This window comes from Trachurus trachurus (assembly GCF_905171665.1).
Source record: "Trachurus trachurus genome assembly, chromosome: 15".
Classification (NCBI taxonomy): Eukaryota; Metazoa; Chordata; class Actinopteri; order Carangiformes; family Carangidae; genus Trachurus; species Trachurus trachurus.
This window is the reverse complement of record NC_139906.1, coordinates 15,494,586-15,514,962: the sequence shown is the minus strand read 5'-3', so window position 1 is coordinate 15,514,962 and position 20,377 is coordinate 15,494,586. Positions and strand designations below refer to the sequence as shown.

The following is a 20,377-nucleotide window of genomic DNA, read 5'->3' as shown; positions in this document are numbered from 1 at the left end:
AGGTTACACCTTCTCCTCCGCTGCTGCTGCTGCTGCTGCTGCTGCGCCGTGTCCTTCCGCGGGGAGGCTGGGGGGAAATCTAGGTCGCGTTTTCCCGGTGACCGCCGAGCACGGCTCTCTCGCTGGTAACTGAATAGCCAGTGTAATCTGACACTTCAACTTGCCGTGCTCTACGGTAGTTGATTCAGTCACTCACTCACACCGTCTCCGGGGCTCTCACGTCCGTCTTTTGTGAAGTGGAGACACCGAGAGAGAGAAAGAGAGAGAGAGGAGCACCGTAAACACGAGGTTTTTTGTTTTTTTTTAAGTGGAGGAACAATAACGCGGATTTACCAACGAGGTCCGAGCTCAAAGTAAGTTTCGCGACTGGCTGTGTATGCGTGTGTAGGATATTATGTGTGTGTTTTTTGTTGCAGAGCCGGGGGTTTGAATACTGTGCCTGCGTGTGTTGTTGCTGGAGATATGGACAGATAGGCTACTTACCTTGCTACAACAATAGGGTTGACCTCCTAGAAACCTTTAACGAGCCCGCTGGTGAACTCGTGTCCGGGGGTGAGCCAGGGGAGAGCAGCGGAGCGGGGCGGAGGATTTCTTACCAGAGCGGGGTTAACGCAGCGTTCATACCCGGCCAGGCTCTCTGCTCTCCGGCTCTCTGCTCTCTCTGCTCTCCGCCTGGTGCTGTGGACGAGTTGTTGTAAACTGGAGCGAAAGTCAGCGTGCGTCTGACTGCATGCAGCCTTACTCCAACATAGGTGTGTTTGCATTTTTTTCTTCAACTGGTGAAGACATTATATAGACAGGAATGTGTTGTGAACTCAGTGATTGCAGGTCTCTTGTCTGTCTCTCTCTCTCTCTGTGTGTGTCGTCTCGGTCGATCAGCTGATGGCTCGGTGGAGGCTAAACTGAGAATGTATGTCACTTAGCTAACAGTCAGCAGTGTGTCTGGGCTTGTTGACTCCCACCAAGGGCTATTATCGGCTACCTGTTGTAATGCAACCAGCAGACACGTCCATGTTTTGTTAGCTACTCTGTGTGTCCTATCAGACAAACACCATGCAACGCAGCTTCCTTGACTTTTCTTTTGCCATCTTTGATTGATGACTGATAACACTGATTGGATACCATCAAGAGATCATTCAAAGATCAGTGGCTCCCATTGAGACCCCTACAGTGGCCCTTAATGGGACTCTTTGTGGAGTGAGATAACGTATAGTTTACTTCCACAGTTAAGATGCATAGGTGCCAGTGCATGCATGCACCCCTGAAAACACAGCACACTACATCTGTTTTTCCTGGATATGAAACTCTGAATCCCCCGGTAGAGACCAGCAGCACCACATTTTACCGAGGCTTTTCTGCAGCCGAGTGTGGATGAGCTGCTTGACTCAGCAGCACATGCAGCAGCCCCTTCTCCTTCTGCCTTCAGTCTGGCAGACCCTCCCCGTTAAATTCCTCCCGTCTGGATGTGAGGCCAGCCGGGGCAGAGCTCAGCAGCAGCAGCAGCAGCAACAGAGAGGGGGCTCCCGGCGGGACGAGGAGGTAGAGGAGGAGGAGACTGTCACTCTTTCATTACTGTGCACCCTGCTGCAGGACAGTTAAACTTTGGGAAGGGGTGGCGACATAACCACCTTTTACCCTCATTTGTAAGGTGCTGGAGTGGAATAGAGCATGATTAGGTACATGCTTGGCTTTTGTTGTGGAGTTGTTGATACCATGGATATCCAATCTACACCCCTGTCTTGTGTATCTTACTCATTTATATCATCCGGTATGATAACAAGTGGATGTTCTGTCATCACCAGCACCACATCAGTCATACCAAAACCCCTGTTTCCTAAGAAATGACACAGTCTCAACTGCAATTAAGCATTAGAAGCTTAGCACAGTCGGTATTTATTGCAGGAGTATTGCATTAGATTGCAGGTGTTCGTGTTATTGTGTCCACTCCTTATATGTCTAAGACAGTGTGTTGAACAGATTTTGAATGGGTGCACCCTCCAGTGTGTCTCCTTCCTCGGTAATTTAAATTGGTGATGTAATGAAATTGTTTCAGCAGCAACACTTGTCAGCCGCACCACATTAATTAGTGCTGTTCGACTTTTTTTCCCCCCCTCCTCTCTTCTCCCCCTCCTCCTGACGAACCAAAGCAACGTTAAGTCATGTCAGCAAGGCATGAAAAGAAGGCACGCTTGTTCAGAGTAGCTTACCTGATAAAATGTGAAAGAAAGAGAGCAAGGAATTAAAGCCATCTGCAACTGTTTGAAACTTGGAAGTGTGTGTTGTTTGTGTGTGTGTGTGTATGTGTGAGTTTTCTTTCCTTCTGTGGTCCCTCCTGGGGCCTCTCTGCAAAAAGCCAGCCAGCCAGCCAGCCGGCCGGCCGGGCTGTGAGACAAGACAGAAGAGTGTCTGATTCACTAACCAAGCTAAAGGCTGTGGTATACTCACTTTGAAATTAGATTTGGGTGTTTTTTTTTCTTTCAAAGGGCGCCTAATATGATGCTGGGTGTAAATGCATGTGAGCTCACTGACGCTGGGTTGTCGACGTCATGATGCGGAGGGGATGATGCCGGGAATCGTGAAAGACAACACATGGCCTGGCAGTGGTACAAGCTGCAGCTAAACACGAGGAAGAAGACAAGAAAACAAGTTTGTTTCTTGCTCCTTATAAGGAGATTTCCCAACGTGGCTGATTGCAAATATCAGATATTTGACTCCTCTCATGAGTTTTAATAACACCTCTTTATCACCATTTAATCATTTTTTAAAAGGATCAGACTGCAACAAGTTAGATAAGAAATTCAGCTTCAAACACCTGCAGCTATTCTTCGATCCCACATGCTGATTATTCACAGAAAGCAGAAAGGTAGCGATTCTGTATCTTTGAACCTCCGTGAAGCAGCAAGCTAATACTGATTAGAAGTATGTACAGGGGGGGAAAAAAACAACTAATTACTTGTGTCTGAGTAGTAATTAGCTTTTTGTTACTCAGCAATTTAACAAGTTGCCGCTGTTTACTGTGTGTTGGCACAGCTGCAAGCCTGGTAAGTGCTTAAAACCTGGCGCACGCTAATCAATGTTTTGACAGCCTGACATTTCATCTAACTGCTCGTGTTGGTTTTCAAGGATCGCTGTGAAATACTTGCTGCCTGTTTGCTTGACATGGATTCTTGTAGTCTGGTGTTCTCAACGTCAAGCCCGAACCCACCTACTCATGTCCCGAGCAGAAGTCGGCCTTTGTTTCTGTACGTCTGTCTCCTCTCGCTCTCTTGTGTCGCTTGTGGTTCAACTTGGCAGTTACTTTTCATTTAGACTGAGGCTTTGTTTTCAGTGTGCTCTATTTTGCTTTTAATAAGGAAAAAAAAAAAAACTTGTGTTGCCTCGGAGCATTTTTAAGACTAATTTTGAACACAAGGGCTCAGAGGGGAGGTATGACTTGAAATGTTTAGTTTTGAGCCGAGGTTGTGCCCTCGTGTCAGACGCATAACTACTTCCTAAACGGTGTAATTCTTGTCATAAGCTCTCTACAAGTTAAAACCCTGGTAATTGCAGTGTAACTAATACATAGAAAATGAAGCGCCCAGGGTGGCCAGGATGTAACTCATCCTGGCTGACTGACTTGTGATGATGACATCAGTTTTTGGTTGCTGTAGGGAGCCAAAAAAAAAAAAAAAAACAGCGGATCAACAACGGGAGGCACGGCTGGATAAGAAAACCTCAATGCCACATGGCTGTCACCGCTGTCCTTCGAGCTGCAAACCTTGGCACCGCGGTGCGGTCTGTGGCTGGTTTAAAACGCCTGAGGTGGCTGAGAAAGTCAAGAGAGTCACCGCTGAGTCTTTGAGCAAGGCATATAACCTCCAGTAAAAACAAACGCTGTTGTTTGGCGACCAACCGTACAAGTAGGTGTAGCTGTGTGCGCTGTTTCCAGGTGTGTGAAACGGAACCTGGGCGGTATCTGCATTAAAAATGCTGCCTTGCCTTTTTCTATTATGTCTTCAGATATCTTGTTAAGTGGACAATAAAGAGAAAAGGAAAACACCAGCTTAACTCCTGTGTCTGGAGAGCAGTTGCCTCAACCTTGAACTCTCTCAACATCAGGGAGACACAGTCTACTACTAAGTGTGTGTGTGTGTTTTTTGTGCAGAGAGAGGGAGAGAGTGAAGAGAGAAGTTGCCGGCCCACCCCTGTCCCCGTCTCATGCATGTTTGATTTGATGTTCTTTGAGAAACGAGCGCAGGGGACGTCACAATGGCCATGTCCTGTTCCCATCCGCCGAGAGGCTGGGGGCCCTTGAATCATAAATGACACCCGGCCTCACCGGGAACAATATGAGAGTCAGAGCCCGCACAGGAGGAACAAAATGTTCCCTCCATCCATCCATCCATTCGCCCACCGCTGCCGCCTGCACTCAAGATTTCTCACCATCGCAAGCAATTACCCTCACTTTTTTTTTTTTTTTTTTTTTTTTTTTTTACTGCTGATGAAATCCTCACAGAGCCTGTCTCAGCTGTGTGTCTGTGTTGGTGAGACGGCAAGAGAAAAGGGGGAAGAGATAGAGAGGAAAAAGAGATAGTATGTGTCTGAGTGAGTGGCGTTGGCGTGTGTCTGTTTGGCTTATAAATCCTGTTTAAGCTAAACAAACTCATTGTCCTCATCCTCCAACTGCGTGCTCTGTGTGTGTGCCCCCCCCCCTCTTTCTCTATGCCTCCTTCCCTCCCTCCCTTCCTTCCCTCCCTCTCCTTTTGAGTTGTGAGTACAGTCACTAATTATTCCCCTCTCCCTCTTCATGCTGGGTCAGTGGGTTTACGGTTTCAGTACCGATCTGCTATGTTTGCCTTGTCTCTCCTGATACCGGAGCATGCCTGCAAGCCAGCGCAGACTGCAGCCTCCTCCAAGAGGTCTTCACACCTTACACACTGTCCCACATGGGTTCATTTGCCAGACAGCCACTCAGGACTCGGCGCTCAGGCTCGCTCTCATGCGAGCTGGAGTTCATGCCAGGTATATTAGAGCGCGGCCCAGCCCCAGCGTTAAGAAGAGCACCTGCTGGGCTGAGTCAATAAGTTAAAAACCTGTTATGTTTTCAGCAGTGCACTTCGCAGAGCACTCTAGATTATGCAAATTAATTTTTACATATACTTTAGTTACCCTCCACACAGCATGTAGCAAATCTTTCCAGCTTATAGCCTATAATGAATCTTTTCCTAAAGACAAATACGCCGCATGCTGTGTTTATAATATCATTTGTGCTATAAACGGGCTCCTGTCTAGTCGGCACTGTTGTCTCTCAGAGTGCACGGTGATGCTGATTTTCTGGTGGAGGTTGCGTGGGAGACGGGAGAGCGATGGCAGAGATTCTCTGAAGGCGGTCGAATTGTCTCCAACATGGCCTCCAGGGATACATACTTCCTTGTTTTCTGACAAAGTAAATTAACTAGGATTTGCTAATGCAAAGGGACAGCATTTATTCTTTGCCCGCGATGTCAGTTATGAGGGAGAGAGAGGAGGAGTCATGCAGTATCTCCTCTCAGATGATGCTAATTCTTACACATGCACAAGGGGTGAAATCTGGTCACTGCTGCTGGACAGAGTTTTTCATTATTCTTTGTTTTCCTACGAGCAAACAATAAACAGTTTTTTTTTGCAGGCTAGGATTCAGTTTAAAGGCTGGAGGAAGGTTGTAGTCTAGATGTCAGTTTTCCATTTGTGCCTCTGCTCTGTTAATAAAGTCAGCTGTGGTTGTTATGGAGAGCCCCCCCCACCCCCAAATCATAAAGGCATAACATCTTGAGCTCCACTGCCCTACTAAGACCGTTTTCTTACTGCTTGCCGACATTGCTCAGTGACAGAAAAAGTCTATTACTGTGTGCAGTTGTGTTTGCCCGCTTGGTGCCCTCCCCTCGGTTTTGACACTGGCGGTTGAGCCAGGCGCTTTCCCAGGGTTCTAAGGACTGACATCCCTTTCATTTTCCCGCCTGGGCGGCTCAGATAAAGGGGCATATTTTAAACCTCTGTGTGGATACACCAACTGTAAAGAGAGACGGGCTGGTGGGCCGGGGCTGAGCTACAGCATTAACTTCACAGAGAGAGAGAGAGAGAGAGAGAAGGAGAGAGGGAGGGATGGAGGAGAAGGTAGGGGTTGATGCGGAGTGAAACAAATAAAGGGAGCAAAGAATGTAAAAGTCCACTTTATTAAACAGTGATCTCAGCAATTCAAAATATATAGCTGGAAGTAGTAGAACTGGCTGCAGACCTGACTTGGCAAATATCACAAACATTATCTGCAGTCACACTGCAGATAACCCATCTCTCTCTTTATCCCAGGTCTATTAAAAAGGTGACATGATCCGCCACCCCCCCTCTACACACACACACACACTTTTTTTCCAATCAGCCCCTGTTGCAAGTACGTCCTCCCTGCAAACTGAAGCCACGTCGTTTATTATTTCAGTAATGAGACCGGGCTAATCGTGTGTATTCCGGAGACAGCAATGATACACTGCTTGGCGCTTGCCAGGGATCAGCCTCTAAACAATGTTTATCATTGTCTCCCAGGGCTCTTTAATTATCTGGCAAACATTATTGACAAAACAGCAAGGGCCCATGTGTTTTATGATTTTTAAAGGCTGCTGGGTTACTATTCACAAACATGTCTGCTGGAGAAAATAACAACAAATAGACTTTTTGATTTTTACATGCTGAAAATTGATCATTACACACAAGTGTTTAATGTAAAAAAAAAAAAAAAAAGAAGTAGTTTAACTGTTGTTTGGTGTGTCTAGCATCCTTCACAGTATGCGTTTGGCAGATATGACCAAATTAGAGATGATTGAGGAACACAACAAGATGAATTCATTTTTCTCAGCCAATTTGCAAGTAAAACTTAAACTGGAAATAACTAATGTGAGCTCCTCTGTGTCTGCTGCAACCACACATCACCTCAGATTACTTACACTAGTTAATACACCTCTCAGTCCTATATTATTGCTTTCCCAGCCGTCCTGTAACCTCTCCTCGGCCGCCCGGTGGGAGACGAGTGGAAGCTGAATGGCATGTGTTGACATTGTTAAAGACACACGTGAGGACATCACACGTTTCATGTCTGGCTCATATATTTAGAGGAGTGGGTGGAGTGGAGTGGAGGGTGGGGTGGGGTGGGGTGGAGGGCAGTTTTCCCCACCACAGCCCCCCCCCCCCCCAGCCTCAAGCTACATCTTGAGGCTGTTGCTCAACGTCTCACTAAAATGTGTAGCTACAGTCTGAAGGGAGCAACTCTATTGGTGCTTACCGACGGTCAGCAACAACAGCAGACAGACATGGCTCTGAAATATGAATTAGGGCCAAACAGCATGTTACCTCCCCCCCCCCCACACACACCCCCCCCCCCCCACACACACCCCACTTCCTCCTCTCCTTGTCATGTCTCTGTAACCTTGTCATCTCTCCCCTCATATCAAATCAACATGATTGTATAACAAGATAGGAGGTGTGTCTCATTGATGGTTGCATGAAATCACCTTCGCTGTGCCGTGTGTTTGTGTGTGTGTGCATGTAGCCATGAAATGTGTGTGTGTACGAGAGCAAGAGAGAAAGGGAGGAGGGGGTAGTAGTGCGGCGGTGGCTTGGGGTGAGGTCCTGCCCTGATTTTCTCTGGAATTCCTTTGTTTTTGGAAGCCAGAAAAGGGGAAACTGAATCTGCGTAGCCCGAGGGGTCTCTGCTTCTTGAGAATTCTCCGCACACACATCCCTCCGCCGCCAGCTCTGATGGTTTTAGGGGTGGCTCTGTTTTCAAAGCTCAGAACAGCCAAGGTGTTTTTCACCTTCCAGAAAAAAAAGACAAGGAGGTGGGCTGGATAATGACTGCACCAGGCAAAGCGTCTGGGTCCTGGGGGGACTGATGCTACTCAAACATAAATTTGCTCCGTATATCAGGGCGATGGAAATGAAAGTCAAATGTAGATCCCGTCACTCAGGACACAATAGATACCTTGTGATGAATATGGATGGAAAAGATGAGTAGAAGGAGCACTCTGTTTATTCAAAAACTACCAATAATGGAAAAAAAGTGTTGCATTGGTTGCCTAATGTTTTCCATTTTTTAATGATCCTCCTTTGGAGTTTAATAAGTGTTTTAATAGAGTTTCATGGCCAGCAGGCCGAGGCTGCTGTACAAATGTTGTCAGCAGCTCCTGCTAGCTGAAAATTTCACCTCACATTCATGACTCATTAAATCTGATAAACTCTGGGTAATGGTGTTAAAATTGCACAAAGGTATCTGCATTTACTCTGTGCCACAAGTTTTCCGTGACCAGATCCTTATCGGGGTAGAGGGGGGGGGCTGTCGCTTTTAGTAACTAACTTCCACAAAGCAGAGCTTTTCCCTCTTATTTGAAGGGGGCTCGTGTTGAGCGAGGGGGGAATTGAATAGGCTTGTTGCCTGCCTCTATTGAGCCAGCTTCATTCTTCGCTGTCCCCTGAAACAGGCTGGCGGGGGTGGCGAGGTGGGAGAAGGGGGAATAGGAGAAGGGTTAGGAGGTCTGGTCACGTGAGCAATAATAGTCTTCGTGCTGGTCCCTTTCAGGCTGTCACAGTAAATCTGTTTGACTTGTCACTTTCTAAATCATTACGAAGGCTAAAAGCCTCTCTATTGGATTGTGGTGGAAGGGGGGAGGCAGCAGGTTTCCTTTGTGCCTTCTTGACGATGATGATAATCAAGTTTGTTTCTGGGCATCCTGCTGCGAGGCTATAATTAGCTCCTTTCTTCTCTCCTCTTATCTTCTTTTTTGCATGTTGCTCCTCAAAGTAGAGTGGCGGAGTCGTTGTGCGGAGGTCATGTGTTGAGTTTGGTGTAGAGGCGTCAGCGGCTTACTGAACACTCTCTTCCTTAGTTTTATCAGCATGTCTTGTGTGTTTTTCTGCCTCATTATTCAGTGTGTGACAGCCTCCTGGTTTTTAAAGAAAGGAGCACTAATGGGGATTTAGTGCATGTAAGGTCTCCTGTTCCTACCCCCCCCCCCCCTCCGGGTCAGTCAGGGTGAGAGTCACGGCTCGAGGTATGTCTTAACTTGCAGTGTCACTTTCTGACCAAACTGGTTCACGTTTGACAGAAACATGACAGAGCGTATCTCGTCCCCACCGACGAAGCCTGTGTGGCGTGACGTCTGGCTTCCGAGGGCAAACTCTCCTCATCCACTTCTCCTCTTTCGGTTTTTCCTTCTCCTCTCTCTGATTTTCCATTCCATCCATCTTCTCCTCTCTCTCTCTCCCTTTTGCTTCAGCTCCCCTCCTCCTCCTCCTCCTCCTTCTCTCCTTTCCCTCTTGTCTTTGGTGTGTGTGCCAGCAGCACTCATGCCTGGAACAGAGCGCCGGGGCAGACATCTGTCGCACAGTGTCCCTGATCTGATCTGTGGCTCGAAGCATCGGGGTCACAAAGAGTAGCAGCCGCCGGTCCAGACACCGTGGGAGACAATCTGAGCGCTCTATCTGTGTTTTTGGTCCTCTTGTGTCTCTTATGTTTCTCTGTCTTCCTCATTAAAATTCACACTGCACATAGCTGCTCACACACCGGGGTATTAAGCTACTTGTTGTCTCTTTGTGGAGCGTCTGTCGCTTGGACTGTGTAAGTCAAATTGGGCTGGCAGCGTCCCATGTCTTCCAGATAGAGCTCTTTCTTTCGACTCACAGGTGCTGAGAGCAGAGGGAAATGTGGGTTTTATCAGGCTGTTCATCAGCTGCAATGATGTGCAGTTGATCTGAAAGGAGGATTTTGACAGTTAAACTGGATTCTTGTGCCTGGGGGCATCGCCATTAATGACAAAACTAATGACAGAATGAATAAAAGGTTGCTAATTGCGGCTGCTCGGTTGTGTTAAAGTGACTGTTGCGAGGAGAAAAAGTGTCAGAGTGAAACTGTGGGTTGACGTACACAGTGTCTGCCAAGTTTGATACTTCACATACCTACTTGAGAGATTAAAGTCTCGTGTATTGATCCCGCTCTGTGTTTTGACATGTATCGGTGTAGCTGTGGTAGCTTTCCCCTCAAAGCAGGTGAGTTCATACCAAGTGGCAAGGCTGGTGAATGCTCAGCTCAGGGGTTCATGGGAAAATGTGACACGTAGAAGAGGGACTGCTACTATTAATGGACCATACAAGGTTTTTTTTGCCAGTAGTAGCCCATTAACTACAAATCTCTTACACTGTATTTTACACACCCAATACGTTTCCTCACAGTTCCAGAGTAATTTCCTCCCTTCTAGGCTGCAATTTGTCCTTGTTCATTCCACTCAATTATGAATTTTAACTTTGCAGAGATGTGAGATTTGATTGAGACAGCTAATCCATCATGGCACATAGTGTTTAGTTGCCCTTAGGGTATGTAATTTGAACATAGCGATGCTGGTGACAGCAGAGGTGGAAAACGTCTTGAAGATGCTCCAGCATCTGAGATCTGGGAGCAAAGGAACCTTTACAAAGCAAGAAACAACTAAATTCACCTGCTCCTCTTCACATCAGTGTTTACTCACCTGCCACTGAGGTTTGATTTCCAGACAGTACAACTTGTCAAAGCTGTTCTCTCTGTTTTTTACAGCTCTTGACAGCTTTCTGGTATTGCATGAGTTCTGAAAGTTGTTCCTCCTTACTTAGAGTATATTAGTATAGCACACATTGCAGACTGTGATGGATTATTGATCTTAAGATGAACTTCAACTTTCCATAAGTTGATTTAAATGTTTAATTTAAAGAGGAACCATGCAAGATATTTACCTTGCTAATTATATTTACCTTAAAGCAGAAGTGAGTGGTCCGGTCGTTTTCGCTAATGCTGCGTTCCAGGCAGGCTTTTGAAATCGTAAATTACAGCTTCAAGTCACAACTTACGACTTTGTAGCGTTCCAGGCAACCCACTCGTGTTTTTCCGACCTGTTTTACCGGTGAAAGTCACTATAACGGCCACTCGTAACTTCCGACCGGTGAACTCGTACCAGATCGAACTGGTACGAGTTCACGGTCGGAAAAATACGAGTTTCCTTGAACGCACCATAACAGTCCTCGTCCCTACGTCACCACATTCAGGCGCATCCCTTGGCTGCACACACAGCCCTGCATGCCGTTCTCTCTCCTCATTGGATAAAAACTGTAGGATACGATAAATGTTTTCTCCTCGGCTCAGAGCAGAGCAGAGTGACTGACAGACCCGTGTTTCAGTCCAAACACTCTATGTAAGTGATTGCTGTCGGAAGATATAACTATTTAAGACTTATATTAACACAAATATATCACTCACTTCTGCTTTAATTAAACAGCTTTGGAGTAATTGTGATGTTTAAATAAACGACTTGTAACTTGTTATGAGGGAGAATGGAGGCTCTCTGCCTTCCACCTAGCATCTCTTGGCCGAAAACCTGCCTTGCAAGATAAGTGCGCGACACAAACGTAACCCGTAATCTCTTGTTTATGACAAAAAAGACTACACATATGTACATCATAATGCATTTATGATATATAACGTCATCCACCGCTCCATGGATTGTTTTCTCACCGGCTTCGTTAAAATCTAAAACACATGGCTGGGAGGAGGGTTAGCAAAACAGCGGAAAAACGACCGGACTTGCATAGTTCCCCTTTAAAGGGCTAAAGGCATTTTGGGTGTCATTGTGATAATCAGACTGAATTACCATTTTCTTTTCACTTCCTGATGTTTTCTTTTCAGGGAGAGGAAGGAGTTACTTTGTCCTTACAAACCAGTCTCTGACATATCTGTTAACATAATTTTGCCTGAGGGAATATGCAGATTTAAAAATTTTCCAAAAGCGTGACTCGCAACAACCGGTTTAGCGGCAGAAGTCTCATTCACACTTGTTGCCATTAATGACAACTTATCTGTTACCGCCTTGTCCTGCCCTGGCACCGTAAAACGACATAAACGTCAACGCAACGCTCTGATCTTCTTCTGTGGCGAAACAACCATCAATGGGTTACGTATAGGGGCAGCGATTCAGAGATCCACAGGTGCGCAGGTACGGTTCTTTTAATATAAAGCACCAAGCCCATTTGATTAAGTCAAAGCTTTGGGAGTCCTCAGCTTTACAAAGCTCCTGAGTCACTGAATCAGAAGCTGCTCGTCTCCTGTGAGTCAGCACAGTCACAAAGTAAAAGAGGGCTAGCAAGTGTGACAAGCAGATTAGCCCCCTTTACGACGCCCGTCTGCTTTCAAAATGAACATCTTGACGTCTTGTTTACTTGTATAAATCCCTGAGATGAAAATCAGGCCCAGATTAGATAAATGGGAGACATGGCTGTTATCTTCTGAAAGGTAATTGAACCTGTGACACTTTGTTGGCAGGAGACCAAGCACATGATGGCTTCATGATATGAATGTAAATGCTCTCTCAAGTGCAGGTGGCAGTTCGGATCAAAAACACATGTTGTTTACATACAGTACAGGCCAAAAGTTTGGACACACCTTCTCATTCAATGTGTTTCCTTTACTCTCACTGAAGGCACCAAAACTAAGAATGAACACATGTGGAATTAACAAAAAAAGTGTGAAATAACTAAAAACATGTCTTTTCTTCTTTGTCTTCTCTTTCTTCTTTTCTTCTTCCTCTCCTTCTTCCTCCTCCTCCTCTATCTCTGACCCCTCCAATTCTAGTTTCTTCAAAGTAGCCACCCTTTGCTCTGATTACTGCTTTTTGCTCTTGGCATTCTCTTGGTGAGCTTCAAGAGGTGAACCTGACCTAAACATGGTTTTCACTTCACAGGTGTGCCTTGTCAGGGTTCATTAGTGGAATTTCAGTGAGAATCGACAGTGTAAATAGTCATGAAAATAAAGGAAATGCATTGAGTGTGTCCAAACTTTTGGCCTGTACTGTATGTGGCCATTGCAAAGAGATAATGCTGTGTGAGTTAACGTAGTGTACATAGTCATGGTATAGACCGGCTCCTCTCTCTGCATGGGTTTAGGATTAGAACAGCTATTATAACCAGACCAACTCCAGGCCAATGTACACTACTAAAGACATTAAAAAAACTAGCTGCGTTGCAAATTTCCGATAACATTCACTAAGCAAATATTAGCTGGCTGACTCTGTGCATTAATTCTGTTCACTTGCAGTACCATCGCCAAGGCCCACAGTATGCTTACACCATATAAATCACTCTTTCATAGTCGCACGTTGGTGCTCAATAACACCCATTCACCTTGATGTAGCTCATTTTGCACTGTCATAATGTATCTCATTAGTGGCTACACATCCACCTTTTATAGCTTTCATAGGTACTTATTAATATCTTATAGATCCTGATGCACCCTGCCTCTTTTTTGTGTGTGCCTCAACCTTTGGAAACTTGAAGTTTCTCCAACAAGAATCCTCTTAGTGTCCTCTCTGTGCGCCAGTTATGCAGCAGCCTGGAAAAGGTGTTTTATACCTGATGACAGGCAAGGTCGGGCCAGTGAAACAGGACAGTGCGAGTGTGTATATGTGAGTGTGTCGCTGAGGGAGGGAGGGAGGGAGGAGGGGAGGGGGTTTGTGAGAGAATGGGGGATGGATGGAGGGGGCTGGCAGGAGGAGAAAGGGAGAGAGAGAGAGAGAGAGAGAGAGACACGAAAGAGAGAGTGGCACTGCAGCTTTGATGGTGTAAGACCTGCTACTCAGCTGCAGACTGCAAATCAAACAAAACCGAGTCGCTACTGGCGCTGCGCCATGACACTGATTACTGGCACACAGAACACTGTCAAAACCATCTTGATGGGTAATTAGGAATACTCTATCATTTCAGCTATCACTTTGCTGCTAGGTGCACGCTGCGTATGTGGCATCTGCGGCTGTGGGGGAATTGTTGGAGAAGATGCTGCTGTGGCGATTAAAACTACATTTTACACAATGTAACCCCAGCTGGGCTTGTTGTGGACTTTGATATTAAAAGGTTTTTTTTTTTTTTTAGCTGATTCATTTAAAGTCACTCCAAAGCTGTAAACTCTAGATGACTCAGGATGTGTTTGTGTGCATCTTTATGTGTACGCACATCTCAGTGTGTAACCTTGTGGTTGTTTTTTGTTTTTTTTTAAAGGGTAGAGCCGCTGTTACGGTTCTTTGTGAGTGTCGCTAATGCACATCGCGTCCTGTATGACTTTGACCAGGCAGGCCTTGCAGCTTTACAGAGCAGAGCGGGTCTGGATAGATGCATCTAGTTTTTTAACAGCTCTGCATATATATCTGGCATTAGAGAGAAAGAAAGTGTATAAAATAATAATAAAAAAAAACGCTGGCTGGCAGGCTGTTTCCCCCTCTGTGATTTCAACATTTAGAATTTTCCCATTAACCCTCATCACTCACAAGAAGACCTCAGCTAAAATGCCTACTTTTACACTTACGCTGTGAACAATTTTGCAATTTGTGCTGTTATTATCCTAATTTGCGCAAGCGAAAATGAGAGAAAGGGAGAGCACATTGTGTGCCCTTTGATTAAGTGGGATGTTTGAATGTGGGCCCTCCACCTTCAAGAGAGATTTGATACTTGAGGGGTTGAAGTGTTTTTGATGGAAACTCCATTAATGATTGATAACAGGAGGAGAGCGGTTAAAAATCTCCCTGCTCCAGCACCATCAATTATTAAAAGCTCTCTCCTTGCATTTTGGTGGCACATAAAATACCAGTCACCATCTTGAAATCTTGAGTTGATGATATCCGTCAAAGGAATTAGGGCTTTGTATTGATTTCTTAAAACCCTCTCCTTGTATGTTGTGCATCTTAAAGGTGGTGGTTGCAACAGATTGCAACAGCGAACACTGGTTTGTCGCTGTCATCTGCTCTCATCGATAGAAAGGCTTTTTAGGCTTCCAAGAAGCTGTTTATAACATCATCACTTAGCGTTTTATTAATTGAATGAAAATATGTCTACCACAGACACTTCTTGGCTTGGATGTGAAGCTAGATCAACATTTACGGCACAGAAAATTGAAACAAATTGATGATTAAACGTTTCGTGCCAATAAAACTTAATACAACCTTTAACAGTTCTCTCCCTGCAGCCTCCGGTCCAGCTGGATTTATGCGCTCCTACATATCTGGACTTGATCTTTCCGATGATTGTGTGCCACACAATATCTAATTTAATAGCTTGAGTGATTCGGCCCGGGCTTGTGGTGGTGAGAATCTCACACACACACACGCCACATGTCGAGTATGATGTTGAGGGAGTGAGTGGATGTTTGAAGTGATGGTGGAGATTTCGTGTCAGCGCGGCGTGTGAGTGCGTGTCAGCGAGGCAAGCGGAGAGGTTCTCTGAGAGCCAAGTGCTGATTCGAGCTGCACGGAGACAAGCTGACAGGCCTCCAGGCTCCTCGGCGTCATCGCCAAGGTTCCCATCGGTCCCGTGCGGAGGGAATTCTCTCTGCATTTCCCACACAGGAGACCTGATTAAGTCTTTATACTTGCATGTGGTAGCCACAGAGCAGAGCGTCCGGCTACTATGCTAAAAAAAAAGTGCTCCAAGGCTCCTTGCAGGCACGCGAGACAAGATGTTTTCACGACGCTTCAAGTGAGCCTCTCTGAAGGTAATGATTACTGGCTCACATACACGCGCAGAAACGCCTGGAAGCACTTCTATTTGAAGATGCTGCTCTGTTTTTTGCGTCACCCTCATTTACTGGTGTCAATTTTCAAGTTATTCATTGATTACAAATGGAGACCTGACTGCACTGTGTCTGCAGTTTCTCTCAGTATAACAACAACCTCAGTCTCTCAAGAAGAGCTGAGAAAAAAAAAAACTGCTCCGGGGAGATATGAAAAGTATATCGAGATAGACGGATGTAAAGATAGCCATGAACAGTGACAGTAAATGAGGAGAAACAACAATAAAGTGATAGCTGCTCCTATCTGTACCCTGATCAGTGCGTCTCATCGCAGCAGCGAGGCACCGTGTGCTGCCCATCTTGTGTCAACAGTGGTGTATTTACATAAGCTGTTTCCCGTCGGCTGCGGCTTCTGTCCTGAGAGCGCCAGGAGCTGCGATGGCGAGGCGGGTGTGATTAGATTTACAGATGGAGATTAATGTGAACAGAAGTAATAGCACAAAGGCATAAATCACAACCAAGAGGGTGGAAGCACTGTGCTTGACCTTTTTGAATGGTGATAATGATGCTGGAGTCAGATATGATGCTCCCTGCCGGTGGCTGAGTTAAAACAACTGGCTGTGTCGTAAATGCAAAATGTGTGTGTGTGTGCGTGTGAAGGGTTAAGAGGTGGGGCGGTCGTCGACGCTGCGGTGCATTTTAGATGAAAGTGGCAGCACATGTGATGTGACGCTCCGAGGACTTAACACGCAACAAAGTGAGGGAAATGAGTAATTGCACTCTGCGCCACGCGGCGACAGGCTGATACCTGGCTGGCACTCAGGCTCTTTCTTTAAGTGGGAAGTGAAACCCATCTCTCTCTGTCTGTCCGTCTGTCTGTCTGTCTCTCTGTCTCTCTGTGTGTCCGCTCGTCTGTTCCTCGCAGCGCAGAGCATCAGCGGGGTTATTAGAAGAGCCCTATGGCTGCCACTGATAAGGCCCGTGTATAGGTGCTGCCACTGACAGCGCTGCCTGCCTGCCTGCCTGCCTGCGTGGCAAACACAAGTGGCCCTGGCCGAGGGATTACTGCCTGCTGCCATTTTCTGCTGATGCCTTTCTTTATGTTATCCTCTCCAGTCAGATGTGCCGCATTTGAATAACTTGGCTGATGTTGTAGAAATGGAACTCCTTGGAAATCTCCACCTGCATACAAATGAAGGCGAGCGTGGACGGAAAGCTCACATAACACACACATTCAGACTCTTTTGGTGTATTTGTCCCCCCCCCCCCCCCCCCCCACCCACCCCACCCTCCATCCCTCTCTTTTCCTCTCCTCCTAATAGTGGCCACGACTGGTTATTTACATGCTCTGTCACTTACTGGGAGGAGTGATGCTGATGGGTTATGAGGCTCACTAATCCACTCTGCTGCTGTCATTAGAGAGAAGCAAACAGACTATTACCACCACCTCCTCCTCCTCTTTCTGCTCGTCATAAGCCTTCTTGAACCTCGCACACACACACACACACACACACACACACACACACACACACACACACACACACACACATACATACTTGCACGTGCACACACACACACATACAGCTGTGATGCAGAGTGCCTCTTGTTTCTGTAGCGCTGCTGAGTGGAGCCCTGCTTTGGTAATTGATCCTGTTTGGTACATGTGGGGAGGGGGAGAGAGAGGGAGGAAGAGAGTGAGAGTTAGAGGGAGGGTGAGAGAGAGAGAGGGAGGCCCTAAGTGTTGTCAGTTTGCTGCATTAATTTTTCAACCGTGGCCTGTGAGGCTGGAGGGACGGAGGAGGGGCCCCACCGCAGAGCTCCCTCAGAGGAACCGTATATACTAATACCTAACGCTGCCGACCGTTTGTTGCCTTTGTGCTTCGGCCCCGTCGCCGTTAATCGCCGCCGATTCTAAAATAAGTTCCTTTCTTTGCGAGACTCAATTATGAATCAACTGATTCCGTCTCTATACCCGCCGCCGTCCCGGCCTCCTCCTGTCGATGACAGATTTGTTTTCCTCGGTCCCCTCTTCCTCTGCGGCTCAGAAACAGCCTTCTGGTGGTTGTGTGACTTGTGCCTCTGTGTCTGTGGGTGCTTGTGCCTTCTCATGGTGTACAGTATGTGCGGCTGATCATAGACAGACCTCACTCTGTGCTTTTTGATCCCTGGCTCTGGGCTCTCTCTCTCTCTCTCTCTCTCTGGTCGCTGACTCACTGATGATGTCACCAAGCCAGCTGAGAAAGAGGCCGGGGCAGAGAGAGAGAGAGGAAGCATGGAGACTCACAGTCTTTTGCCTGCTATAGTCGCCGTTGTAGGACTTTACTATTCATTACGTCTGTGCTCTTCACAGTTCTCCCCTGTGCACTGTGTCAAAACAATGTTGTCCTATAATTAGCACCAATATTATCACAGTGCCAGTCAGTGGCTGGAAATGGTACTGTCTATGTCCGTCAGAGCCACGCTCGCAAACGCTCCTGTGAGTCATTAAGAGACGCTCAGAGCTACAGAGGACGTCACCGCTGACATTTGTTGCAAACATGAGTCATAGTTTCTTGCTTTTATTCGATGCTTCCTTAGCAAATTTGAGTGTGACACATTTCATTGAGTATCTCTGATGCTTATCTTCTTGCTCGGGAGATGTAAAGTAGCCAGGCAGCAGCAGCTCACAGCTCCTCGCAGATGTCATGCAAAGTATCTAAAAAAAAAAAAACAGAGAAAGAAAATATGTTGTGATGATGCAGTATGTATAGCTCACTGTGGGAGTGAGCTGCCTGGAGGCGACGCAGGAGTTAAGTCATGATCACTGGAGTTACAGGCACAGCACAGCACAGCGCCCAGGGAGCAGGAAGTTCCTAGTCCTAAATAGTCAGGATGGGTCACATGGAGAAGACAAATCTTCCCTCGGGGGGATTAAGAGACTCTAACTAAACTTTAGTTGGCAAACATCACACTTTGTCACATTTTGATCTAGAAACACAACTTTTAATGACCTTGGAAACACCATCCGCACCAACACTGTTTTCTAAAAGTTTGGCTTCTGCACCGAAATAACAAACAATACAAATATACTTAACTGATATTTTACCATAGAGATATCCAAACAGCCAGTCCACTGTGAAGGTCAAACTCCAAAAACACTCAGCATCGTCCACAATTCAACTTCACTACCTTCTTTGTTGAGACTTCCCCTGCGTGTTAAATTCCCACACCTTTCCCAGGTTAGAACACAAGGCCTTTTGTTATCAGTTTGTAATCCTCAAGCCCAAACAGAGATAACCCTGATGATGTCACTGGGGCTTTCTGTTTTGCAGACAAACAAAAAACCTGTGATAATGTGAATAAGACTTTATAAAGTAGTAACAAACTACAGTTTGTTGAGAAATGATATGGTGGGTCCATACAATTTACTTTGTAAACCCGACCATTTAACCTCAACATGACGGCATAGCAGGCGTTATAAAAGGCAGGGCTGGGCCAGAGATGAACTCTGAGATTTACAACCTTTGTCAGGTCACGCAGACGAGAGTCCTCTCTTTACCACTCTCTCTCTCTCTCTCTCTCTGTTTTGTCCCATCCAACAGGTGTGTTTTCTCTCTCAGGTCTGACTCCTCTCCTACCACCCTCCCGCCAGCTTAGCTAGCCAGGACAGGCCTTCCCTCCACTCCAAAACCATGATTGCATTCTTGAGCTATTCCATCCCCCCCTCCTTCAGAACAAGAGCCCTCCACATCTCTCTCCCTTTCAAGTAGAGGCTGCCGGCCGCGTTTCCCCTTTGAAGATGTAATCTTGGAAAACACAGAGACATCTCCGGGATTATCTTAAATGTCTTCAGTATGTCAACAGCCTAGCCCTGTTGCAGAGCAGCGCTCGGCTGTTTAAAGGGGTCGGGCTGCGATGACAGCCAAGGAAAATGCCGCACCGCAGAGGTAATCACAGGGTCAACTCCGCCGACTCCATTCAGGGCCAAACTCCCACTTTTTCAAACTGGATGATAACAGACACAATGAATGATCTAACCCCCCCCCGCCCCCCCTCCCTCCCCGTGTGGCAATACTGTGTTTACAATCAAAGGTAACAGCAGCCAGTGGAGGGTTCAGTAGCAGCTGGTGGGCGAGGTTCAGTTGTGTCAGGGCGATGTGCTACATGTTATGAAGATCTGAATGATGCAACAATAAGGCCGAGACGCGTTATTGAGTAGTCACAAGAGGGAGAGTTACTGTACGGTAAACTTGAGGCACATAAGTGGGCACTCCTTGAAAAGGATCTTGACTTTGTAATCATATCAGATGTTATCAGGAGGAGATTTTAGGAAGGGTAAGTGCACGGAAACCAAATCAGAGCGAGGCTGCCCAGGGAACACGTTGTTATCATAATTACCTGCTGAGCGATGACTGCAGAACCAGTGTTGATGTTGACGCCGAGCTGCCCTCTCCTCTCTCCGACAAGGCTGCCTTGTGTGGGCTGCTGCCTGCTTCCACATCTCTTTGTGCTCTGTTCTATGTGTGTTTTCTTTCTTTCTACCCCCCCCCCCCCGTCTCTCTCTCTCTCTCTCTCTCTCTCTCTCTCTCTCTCTCTCTCTCTCTCTCTCTCTCTCTCTCTCTCTCTCTCTCTTTCTCTTTCTCTTTCTCTTTTTTCAGCCGGGAACACAGACTGCAGGCCAAAAAACGCAAATATTGTTTTGGTGAGATCTGGCTCGGAGATTCAAGACAGACTTGCGTCAGTGTGTACGTGCGGGCGCTGGCAGGCTCCGGGGTTGCTCCCGGGAGCCGAGGCGAACCCGAGACCTCATCTTCTTCGTTTCAA

General features: G+C 46.6%; 1 protein-coding gene across 5 annotated transcripts in view; it reads left to right on the top strand.

Annotated features, from left to right (window-relative positions):
- The first annotated feature begins 173 nt into the window (after nt 1–173).
- Nucleotides 174–20,377, top strand: part of zmiz1a (zinc finger, MIZ-type containing 1a) — a 100,622-nt gene continuing 80,418 nt past the window's right edge. For all 5 annotated transcript variants that reach the window (XM_083987613.1, XM_083987614.1, XM_083987615.1 and 2 more), the window contains exon 1: nt 174–353. The gene's annotated coding sequence lies outside the window, so the exon portion shown is untranslated. The remainder of the gene's footprint in view (nt 354–20,377) is intronic.